Below are 12,306 nucleotides of genomic sequence, written 5' to 3' on the forward strand. Positions count from 1 at the left end.
ACATTTCAGTGTATAGATAGTATATAGAGCAGTATAAACAAGTCATTGTCTCTATGAAATTTTAGTGTGTACTGATTTCGCTAGTGCTTTTTATATACGGTAGCATGTTGTAAAACTAGGCAGATATCTAGATGAGTTGATGGAAAACCCCTGGAAGACCTCTGTATACCCCCAGGGTACTCATACCCCTGGTTGAGAATCACTGAGCCAAAGTCACCTCTTTCTGTGGAAAACGGTACTAGTATTTAGTTCAATTGCCCTATCTGCATATACCCATGCCTGCCTGTTACCTTCCCCACCTTATTGCCTGAGCTAGGTACCATGCCACTCCCGGGCCATATTCACCACGGCTGGGAAAGTTGCTGTGCTCTGTGAATCCCAAGGAGAAGTGAGAAGGTAGTGCTTGTAACTTGTGTGGATTAAGGGGAGTGAAAGCACTCAAAATATTAACTTTGTCTATTGTTTCTATTGCATCTACAGATGTTGCCTAGAGGGTCTCTCCATCTACACCAGTGGAGTGGCTCAACCCAGGGGCACCATTTCAGATTTTGGAAGGGGAAGCAACTGTAACCATGATTCCAGTTATAAGGCTACTTAGGCACCTGAAAACTCTAGGAATTTTTTGCAGATAACTGAGAAATTAGCGGACAGGAACACTGTATCTAATTCCTATATAAAAAAAGAGAATTAAATAAATATTAGACCCACTCAGATCTAATAGTAACATGTTCTGACATCTTGCATCAAGTCACTTAAGGGACACTGATTAGGTTTAAAATTTTAATACATATTCTGACTTTTTTACTAACTCTTTAATACAACAATTAAAACAATTGTAGAAAAATCTAGATGAGTTGCTATCACTTTTTTGCAGTTCACAAAGGTTGGAATAGATCATTTAACTTTTGGAAATATCCTACTAGGGCAAGGCCCCATAAGTTTATACTGTACCTGCCTGGGGCTGTTGGGGTGTTATCTCACTACAAATAATAGACTAGAAACTGACTTTAAATAGGAGTGAAACTGACAATTTCAAGTCACTTTCACAATATTGCCAACCCCAAAAGTTCAAAAATCATGCATCAGGCTCACCAAAAATCATGAGATTGGCTATAAAATAATGAGATTATGTAAAAATAATAGATTTGGTGTTCTTTTTATTTTGCCTTCTGCTTTTTGAGCCTTTAGGGTGCACTGTGGTCTCATTTCAAAGCTTTCTCCACAGCCATGAGGGCTAGAAACTTCATTTTTTAACAATGAAGGCTGAAATCATCACATATCCACTTGACTCCAAGAGCTTGGGCTTAAAGGAAAACAATAATTATCACTAGATTCATGACAAAATCATGAGACTTGGCAACACTGCTTTCACTTCTGTTTAAAGATTCATAGATTCATAGATTATAGGACTGGAAGGGACCTCGAGAGGTCATTGAGTCCAGTCCCCTGCCCGCATGGCAGGACCAAATACTGCCTAGACCATCCCTAATAGACATTTATCTAACCTACTCTTAAATATCTCCAGAGACGGAGATTCCACAACCTCCCTAGGCAATTTGTTCCAGTGTTTAACCACCCTGACAGTTAGGAACTTTTTCCTAATGTCCAACCTAGACCTCCCTTGCTGCAGTTTAAACCCATTGTTTCTGGTTCTATCCTTAGAGGCTAAGGTGAACAAGTTCTCTCCCTCCTCCTTATGACACCCTTTTAGATACCTGAAAACTGCTATCATGTCCCCTCTCAGTCTTCTCTTTTCCAAACTAAACAAACCCAGTTCTTTCAGCCTTCCTTCATAGGTCATGTTCTCAAGACCTTTAATCATTCTTGTTGCTCTTCTTTGGACCCTTTCCAATTTCTCCACATCTTTTTTAAAATGCGGCGCCCAGAACTGGACACAATACTCCAGCTGAGGCCTAACCAGAGCAGAGTAGAGCGGAAGAAGGACTTCTCGTGTCTTGCTCACAACACACCTGTTAATGCATCCCAGAATCATGTTTGCTTTTTTTGCAACAGCATCACACTGTTGACTCATATTTAGCTTGTGGTCCACTATAACCCCTAGATCCCTTTCTGCCGTACTCCTTCCTAGACAGTCTTTTCCCATTCTGTATTTGTGAAATTGATTTTTCCTTCCTAAGTGGAGCACTTTGCATTTGTCTTTGTTAAACTTCATCCTATTTAACTCAGACCATTTCTCCAATTTGTCCAGATCATTTTGAATTATGACCCTGTCCTCCAAAGTAGTTGCAATCCCTCCCAGTTTGGTATCATCCGCAAACTTAATAAGTGTACTTTCTATGCCAATATCTAAGTCGTTGATGAAGATATTGAACAGAGCCGGTCCCAAAACAGACCCCTGCGGTACCCCACTCGTTACGCCTTTCCAGCAGGATTGGGAACCATTAATAACAACTCTCTGAGTACGGTTATCCAGCCAGTTATGCACCCACCTTATAGTAGCCCCATCTAATTTGTATTTGCCTAGTTTATCGATAAGAATATCATGCGAGACCGTATCAAATGCCTTACTAAAGTCTAGGTATACCACATCCACCGCTTCACCCTTATCCACAAGGCTCGTTATCCTATCAAAGAAAGCTATCAGATTGGTTTGACATGATTTGTTCTTCACAAATCCATGCTGGCTATTCCCTATCACCTTACCACCTTCCAAGTGTTGGCAGATGATTTCCTTAATTACTTGCTCCATTATCTTCCCTGGCACAGAAGTTAAACTAACTGGTCTGTAGTTACCTGGGTTGTTTTTATTTCCCTTTTTATAGATGGGCACTATATTTGCCCTTTTCCAGTCTTCTGGAATCTCTCCCGTCTCCCATGACTTTCCAAAGATAATAGCTAGAGGCTCAGATACCTCCTCTATTAGCTCCTTGAGTATTCTAGGATGCATTTCATCAGGCCCGGGTGACTTGCAGGCATCTAACTTTTCTAAATGATTTTTAACTTGTTCTTTTTTTATTTTATCCGCTAAACCTACCCCCTTCCCATTAGTATTCACTATGTTAGGCATTCCTTCAGACTTCTCGGTGAAGACCGAAACAAAGAAGTCATTAAGCATCTCTGCCATTTCCAAGTTTCCTGTTACTGTTTCTCCCTCTTCACTAAGCAGTGGGCCTACCCTGTCTTTGGTCTTCCTCTTGCTTCTAATGTATTGATAAAAAGTCTTCTTGTTTCCTTTTATTCCCGTAGCTAGTTTGAGCTCATTTTGTGCCTTTGCCTTTCTAATCTTGCCCCTGCATTCCTGTGTTGTTTGCCTATATTCATCCTTTGTAATCTGTCCTAGTTTCCATTTTTTATATGACTCTTTTGTATTTTTTAGATCGTGCAAGATCTCGTGGTTAAGCCAAGGTGGTCTTTTGCCACATTTTCTATCTTTCCTAACCAGCGGAATAGCTTGCTTTTGGGCCCTTAATAGTGTCCCTTTGAAAAACTGCCAACTCTCCTCAGTTGTTTTTCCCCTCAGTCTTGATTCCCATGGGACCTTACCTATCAGCTCTCTGAGCTTCCCAAAATCTGCCTTCCTGAAATCCATTGTCTCTATTTTGCTGTTCTCCCTTCTACCCTTCCTTAGAATTGCAAACTCTATGATTGCATGATCACTTTCACCCAGGCTGCCTTCTACTTTCACATTCTCAACGAGTTCCTCCCTATTTGTTAAAATCAAGTCTAGAACAGCTTCCCCCCTAGTAGCTTTTTCAACCTTCTGAAATAAAAAGTTGTCTCCAATGCAGTCCAAGAATTTGTTGGATAGTCTGTGCCCCGCTGTGTTATTTTCCCAACATATATCCGGATAGTTGAAGTCCCCCATCACCACCAAATCTTGGGCTTTGGATGATTTTGTTAGTTACTTTCAAGAAGTCTCTTAAACACAACAGTGGAGTGATTGAGTTGCAGTTCTTATAGGAGAATATTTAAAACCAAACACCAAGAAAATTCCAGATTTTAAAGTTCAGAAAAAAATTGAGACTTCTAAGGTATCTCAGGGCCACTGCAGGCAGGAAAGGAAAAGAAACAGGCACAGGAGCTCTGGGTATTTCTTCTTCTTGAAAGAAAGGTGGAGGGTCAAATCTCCAAGTCCTTAATCAAGTAAAACCTCTATTGCAATCAGCGCCTCCACTCATAGATATTAATAAAAATTAATCAATAACTATACACTTCAGACTTAAATATCTGAGCCATCTTATCTAGGGCTACACATATACATTGGCTTAGGGACTACATTGGCGTATTCTGAATAGTGCTGAGTGCACAGATGGTGCCCAGTGAATAATACAAATCATGACAATAATCGTCGACTTCATGAATTCTGTAGATGAAATTTCTGTTCTTTTTTCTGCAATTGGCCTGGATACAACTGAAACCCTAAGAATTTGAGGCATAAACTCATCTGATACTCATACAACACTTCCTCATTCCTTCTGTGACGTTGCACTCCATATGTTTATAGAAATATGTTTATAAGTGTAAATATGATGGAACTGGAATATGCTTTATGCAAAAGGTCTCTTGTAAGGTATCATTACAAAGTGTATAATCTATTGAGTGTGTTCATCATATTTGTATGAATGTATCATTCTTGTATCTGAAATTAGGAATATGTGTGCCAGCAAGTGGGTTATGAAGTCTCACAGGACATGTGAACATGTCACATGATACTGGAATCCACCTTTAACCTGGTGCTTTCCCATTTAGAAGGAGAGGGAGAACCCAGAGAGAGAGAAAGGATTCCCGCCTTGTGCCGAAGCTATAAAAGGGGGTGGAACAGAACAAAAGGGGCCAGTCATGAGAAATCCCCTAGTTACCACCTGAGCTGGAACTAACAAGGGCTCTACCAGGGGAAAGGATTGGGCCCAGACTAAGAACAAGTTTAGTCTGTGAAAGAAGCTTATTGGAAGATCTCTGAGGGTGAGATTTACCTGTATTCAGTTACTTAAATGTATTAGGCTTAGACTTGCATGTTTTGTTTTATTTTGCTTGGCAATTTGCTTTGTTCTGTCTGTTATTACATGAAACCACTTAAATCCTACTTTTTATACTTAATACAATCACTTTTGTTTATTAATTAACACAGTGCAAGTGATTAATACCTGGGGGAGCAAACAGCTGTGCATATCTCTCTATCAGTGTTATAGAGGGTGGACAATTTATGAGTTTACCCTGTATAAGCTTTATACAGAGTAAAATGGATGCATTTGGGATTTGGATTCCATTAGGAGCTGGGTGTCTGGGTGCTGGAGCTAGGAAACCTGCTGAGCAGTTTTTGGTTAAAGTCTGCAGCTTTGGAAGCGTGGTTCAGACCATGGGTCTGTGTTGCAGCAGGTTTGCGTGTCTGGCTCAACAAGACAGGGTTCTGGAGCCCCAAGATGACAGAGAAAACAGGCTCAGAGGTAGTTTCAGCACATCAGGTGACAGCCCCAAAGGAGTCTCTGTAATTGAACCCTCCTTTTCTCAAATTCAGAACAAAATATGACAAAACAAAATATTTTTGGTTAAAATATAAAGTTTCACAGCAGGCATTGCTCTACAACCCAGCATGGGGAAGAACCTCCCTTCCCTTGGGGATTAAGTGTTCTCTCATTTTCCATCCTTCCTTACCTCTGTGCTGCTTTTCATGTTGTCAACCATGACATCCTTCCCAAATGCCTGGGACCAAACTGGAGTCTCAGAGAACTGGCCGCTTTGGTTTGGCTCCCACCTATCAGTGTTTTGTTTTTGTTTTTTGAAGCATGTAGCAGAGAGATAGGTTGGTCCAGTAGATAGGAAGCTAGCCATCAGAGACCTGGGTTCTACTCCACACCATGGACTTCCTGTATGACCTCAGGCTGGTGTCTTAGAGACAGAGTTTCAAAGGCTTTTAGGCACCCAAAGATGGGTATCTAGTGGGGTTTACAAAGTACCTAACCTTCTAGACACTTTTGAAAATCCCACTAGGTGCCTAAATACCTTTGAAAATCTCTTTGCCACAGTGCCCCATAACAGCACTACTCTACTTCCCCGAGGGGCTGTGAGGAGAAATAGGTTAGATATTGTGAGGCACTCAGACACTATGGTTATGGTGCCACATAAGTACCACAGGTAGAATGGAAATCTCGCTATACCACGGCTATCCCTTCCCTGGATTTTGGCCCCTTCTTTTCGCCTACACCCCTCAAATCTCCCTCTTTTCTGAATGTAACCTTGGCTCAGAGAGCTTGGCTGTATTTTTTCTGAGTCCCCTGCATTCTCTCTTCAAACACCCCACACACCATGCAAAGGGATTCCTTTACAGGCAATTATCAGTCCTTTCTTATCTTAATGAACCTGCCCCTAAATGGCACCCTTGGCTCAACCAAATCAAGAGGAGAAAGAAGAGGACAAGAGAAGACATGGTCCAGGAGATCCTGCAAGCTGAGCAGAGGGCTTGGAGAGTGACCCTTGTGGAGGGAAAGGACAGGATAGTGAGGACAGGAGACACAGGCAGCAAGAAATGATAGCATTTCTCAGGGAGCAAATAGTCATGCTTGTAATCCCTGATTGACCTTCAGGCTCAAAAGATCCATGCTCGCCTTCCAATGCAGCCCATGGAGAACTGCATTCTGGCACATCTCTACAACCCCCCACTCTCATGGCATGTGGCGTCCGGAGCCAGTGCAATACCTCTAACATTCCATCCCAGGGGAGAGTACAGACAATCACATCTACACATATGCTGACTTGTCAGAGACACAGTTAGTGTATGTGTCTGTGAAAAGGAAATGACTGTTCTTTCCCTTTCAAGGGTTAGTTTCCCTGTATTTATAAAGTTTCATTCAGTTATAAATATATCTGTTTGTATGGGTTTGGGATAAATGTCTATTTATGGAAATGTAATTCATCTTTATTAGTTCACAAGATATGCTGGCTGGGGCTGACAATCATTCACAGATAATAGCAATAGGTGTGTTTGCAATGTTATATTACCACACACAGCACTCATTACAAGGTTCATACCGGGATTAAAAAAAAACAATGCCAGGCAAAGCACACTACAGCAACACACATTACTATGGCTCATTGTTAAAATGGTCCTTCAAAGCCTCCCTGTGCTGTACAGTCCCCCATTGAGCATTTCTTATAGCGCTGGTATCTGGCTGCTCAAAATCAGCAGACACCCGTTTCACCTCCGCCCTCCACCCCTGTGGAAACCTTTCCCCCCTTTGCTCCACAGATATTATGACGTGCACAGCAGGCATATATGATTATGGTTATGGCAATATATTTTTCACTGAGGTCTAATCTTGTGAGTAGAAGGCACCAGCGGGCTTTCAAATGGCCAAAGGTACATGCAACTGTCATTCCGCACCTGCTGAGCCTGTAGCTGAAGCGCTCCTTGCTGCTGTCAAGGTGGCCGATGTATGGCTTCATGAGCCATTGGAGTAAGAAGTAGGCTGAGTTTCCTAAGATCATTACTGGAATTGCAACATTCTCATCCCTGCTTGCAGCTGTCTGTAAACACCTGAGTTCTTAAAGATGCGTGCATCATGCACCTTCCCTGACCAGTCCGTGTTGATGTCAGTGAAACAACCCCGGTGATCCACCAGTGCTTGCAATGTCATAGAAAAGTAGCCCTGTCTGTTGATGTACTCTGTGGGAAGGTGGTATGGTACCAAAATAGGCATAATGCATGCTGTCTATCATCCCACCACAGTTAGGGAACCCCATTAGCTGCAAAACCATCCACTATGTCCTGCACATTGCCTAAAGTCACAGTCCTTCGTAGCAGGAGGTGATTAATGGCACTGCACACTTGCATCACAACAACCCCCATGATGGATTTCCCTTTTCCAAATTGATTCCCAACTGATCTGTAGCAATCTGGCAATGCAAGCTTCCACACAGGGACCACCACTGGCTTTGCCACCATGAGTGCAGCTCTCAATTTGGTGTCACTGCGCTGGAGGGTTGGGATCTCCTCACACAGTTCTAGGAATGTGGTCTTGCACATCTGAAAGTTCTGGAGCTGCTGCTTGTCATCCTATACCTGCATAATGATGTGATCCCACCCATCAGTGCTTGTTTCTCGGGCCCAGAACCTGCAGTCCACGATGTACGAGTGCTCTGTGAATACCAAAACAAACCTTGAATTGTTTCTTTCCATGGCGCACCATAAGGCAGCCTGCAAAGAATCATCATATTCCATCTTGCAGCTCTGGAAATACTGCAGGATCAGGTGCGTTGTGTTCGTTATTCTCATCACAATACTGAAGAGCAGTGCAGAATCCATGCTTCTCGCAGAGATGGCGGACATGCAGGTTTGCAGGGCTTTTGAAAATCGACATGAAATGTAATAAGATGCCCATGGAATGATGAGATGGAGAAAACTGCATCATGTGATTTTGAACCCATGTTCCCAATCATTCCTGTACAACTCATTTTCCCCATGAAGGATTGCAAATCCTTCTCACAACACCCTGCACTAGCTGGTGGCGTGTTGCACAGCTACCCACGGTCCACGGCTCTCTGCATTGAAGCAAGCAGTGAGGATGCACAACACCACCAACACAAGGAGCATAGCATGGATATGCAAAAGTGATTTAATTACTGAGGCGGCTGTACATTAATATAACTAAGGTAGACTTAATTTTGTAGTAGACATGGCCAAGGGTTTTAAAATGGCAGAAGCTGTTCTGCTCAGGGGCCATTTTCTCCAGTCTATGAGAAAGCAGCAACCCAGCATGTAAATAGGATTGCCAATTTTGGTTGGACATATTCCTGGGGTTTTCATCACATGACATCATCTTTAATGAAACATAAATTGTCCTGGAGAATCCAGGACAATCCTGGAAAGTTGGCAACTCTATATGTAAAGCTTCATGGCTCCCTGCCTGCTTTCCTGGACACTGATGGTCCCTAAGGACTCCAGAGAGAAGGGTGAACTGGTGAGGGACTTTGCAGTAGAGACGGTTAGTGTTTTGTATGATCTGCATTCTCCCGTGTTTTACATGATTAAGAAAAAGAGCAAAATGTGTTAGACTCATGGAATCTGGCAAATGGACCAGACAGGATGGGATGCTAGAGAGTGGGTCTGCTCCCTCAGAGTGCATCCAAGAACCTAAAGATTGGGGCAGTGGCTGAACTACAATTAGGCTCTGTAACCAGAGGCCTCTGTAGCTATGGACAAGCTAGGCAGCTGCCTAGGATGCCATATTTGGCCCAGCCGCCCCTTCAGAGTGACAGAGAGGCATCTGGGCCAAACCTCATTGGTGCTGCAACCTGGCATGCCAGGTCACAATACCGCATGCTTAAATTTGGCCCAGCCACCCCTCCACCATAACAGAGGAAAAGCTGGGCCAAATTAGTGTAATGTGGAAGGGTGATACACTGAAGTGTTGCCTAGAGTGGAAGATTGTATTGAGCAGCCTGTGTAAGCTTTAAATACCTAAGGGATCTAAGGATACAAAAGCTTGGATTCTACTCACAGCAATCCAGTGGGTGGCTGGAAGGGAGTGCCTGGTTGGATCTGTGACAAAGGGCATGTAGGCTTAACCAAAGGAGTGTGGACAGAACCCTCACTTGTTCTCAGAGTCTCAGCTTTCCTCCCCCTCCTCCCTAAAGTAAGGCTTTAACTGGTATGGTTGTAAAGAAAACCTTGAAAATGTGACTTGAGATCAGAAGTGATGTTTTCCTGAAGGCTGTCTTCATTGCAGAGTTAACTCAGGATCCTACGCAGATGTTGCCCTAATCCAGTTCCTGTCCACCACAGAAACACTTCACTCAAGTGTGGTGGTGCTTTACATCCAAGCTAGCGAGCCTGACCTGGGGTGTAGGTTGAAGCCCAACTGCTGATTATGCGTTTTTCCATCCACTCTGGAATATAGATGTAGGCTAAGCCATTTGAGTGCTGATACTCCTTCAATGCCTTCCCACAATTCCCCCTTGGGCCCAGAAGGGCAGACAAGTTATCCCACAATTCAATGGGCAAGAATCATTGGACAGCTGAGCCTACTATAGCACAAAGAACCAGGGGATAGGCCCAGGGTGACCAGATATCCCGATATTTTCAGGACCATCCCAATATTAGGGGCTTTGTCTTATAGAGACAACGATTATCCCTCCACCCCTAAAATAGAATGGCCCAATTTTTCACACTTGCTATCTGGTCACCCTAGATGGGCCCCCAAAAGTTTTAGCCATACACACAGGTTAGTACAGCACCAGTGTGAATGAAGTCAAGTGGCCACACTCAGGCATGTTTTTGCAGTGTGGCCATTCACACCCAAGCTAGGCCAATGTGGATGCTCACTCCCAAGTGCCAATCACCCAAGTTAACTCTGGAGAGAACCTACATAACTTGAGGTAAAACCTTAGTTGTAGTTTTCACATGAGTTAGCAGGTTGCGTTAAACCCTAATCTCCCCTGTGCTACAAGCAGCCTTGTCTTCACTGGGTTTTTATAGAGTTACCTAACGCAAGTTAAAAACACACTTTTTTTTTCTACTAAAGACAAGGTTTGAGTGACTGCTTAATTTGGTTAGGCCTTTAACAACACATTGTGGGATAAAGGTGGGCAGGATTGATTTTATTTTCCTGAAGTAGGGATCAGCGTTAACATTTTTTGAAAATACTGATCTGGCTATCTTACTTTGCCGCTAATCACTGCTGTCCATGCTGAGTTTCAGCAACCCCTGAAGATTTCTGACTCAGATGTGACACAAGTTGGTAGTTACCAAAGGTATTGTCTGATGGGGGTGTTTTCAGTTGCTATGAGGTGATCATTTCAATCCCTTTTCTGGTATTCACATCACAAAAATGTGACTACAGCTGGTCAAAACTGAGAAAAACTCCAGGGAAAATCCCACCATTTCGAAATAAGGTTCTGTTCCAATTCAGAACCAAAGGTAGAAATAGAAAGGAAATTCCAAGGTGTCCTGCTAATTTTTTTCAAGATGAAATGGAGCCACTGGCTGTCCAGCTCCCCAGGAGGCTTCATGCTGCCCAAACTCTATGGGTTGCTTCTGAGGAGTCAAGGACATTATGGGGTGTCTCCCACAGTGGGGGACAGCCTGAGGGGTCCCCTGTCACTAAGCAGAGAGCCTAGAATTCCTGAGATTCCCAGTTCATACTGGGGTTCCTAATCTAGGGCTTCCAGGGATGCCATGTTCCCTGCCATGGATGGGAAGCCTAGAATCCCTGAAACCTCCAGGACTGCCAGGCTCTCAGCTGCCTCCAGTTGGGCTGCCAGGGAGCCAGGCAGATTTCTGCATGGTTTCCACAAAAGTTTCATCAAAGCTGTTCCCTTCCCATGGAATGTTTCAATTTCAATGAATCTGCATTTTCCAGTATTCTGGGTATATGGCTGCAGGAAAGTAATGACTTCTGAAGCAAAAATGTGCCATTCCATGGTATCTTAGGAAAATGCCAAATTCCACAGCTGCAAAATCATGTGGTTCTGACTGAGATGACTGGGGCAATTCACAATTCTCAGAACTTTTGTTTCAGGCGCCTTGTAGTCTAGAGCTGTCAAAAAAAGATTTTTTTTTTGTGTGGAAAATATTTGCAATTTGAAATATTTTGACCAGCTGTATTGCAGACTGGTTGTTTATTCCCAGGTCACAAGTTTGAGGTGATCCTTGCAACCATAAGGACTAGAAACTATTTTTTAAAATAAAAACTGAGATTCTAGAGCCTTGGACCTCATGAGAGTTACACAGCCATCCTTAAAGCCCTAAGAGCAGCTGTGAAATTTCCAATAAACCTCCCTCTGAAGCGGATGACTTCACTACCATAGCTTGAAACAGGTCATGTTGGAAATAATACATTGTAAAGGCTGCACTTCCAGAAGAAATACAGAACAATGGCAGCTCCCCATCCCTCTAAAACCACAGATTTTTATACTAGCAAGTTAAACACAATACTGTTCTAGGAAACACCAGGGAGTGGCCAAATCATAGAATCATATGGTTGGAAGAGACCTCAGGAGGTCATCTAGTCCAGTAGTTCTCAAACTAGGGCTGCCACTTGTTCAGGGAAAGACCCTGGCAGGCCAGGCCAGTTTGTTTACCTGCGGCGTCTGCATGTTCGGCCGATCACAGCTCCCACTGGTCGCGGTTCACCGCTCCAGGCCAATGGGGGCTGCAGGAAGGGCGGCCAGCAGCGCTTCCCGCAGCCCCCATTGGCCTGGAGCAGCGAACTGTGGCCAGTGGGAGCCGGGATTGGCCAAACCTGCAGATGCGGCAGGTAAACAAACCGGCCTGGCCCGCCAGGAGCTTTCCCTGAACAAGCGGCAGCCCTAGTTTGGAACCACTGGACTAGTCCACCTCCCCTGCTCAAA

Source organism: Malaclemys terrapin, chromosome 1 (genome assembly GCF_027887155.1).
Source record: "Malaclemys terrapin pileata isolate rMalTer1 chromosome 1, rMalTer1.hap1, whole genome shotgun sequence".
Lineage (NCBI taxonomy): Eukaryota > Metazoa > Chordata > Testudines > Emydidae > Malaclemys > Malaclemys terrapin.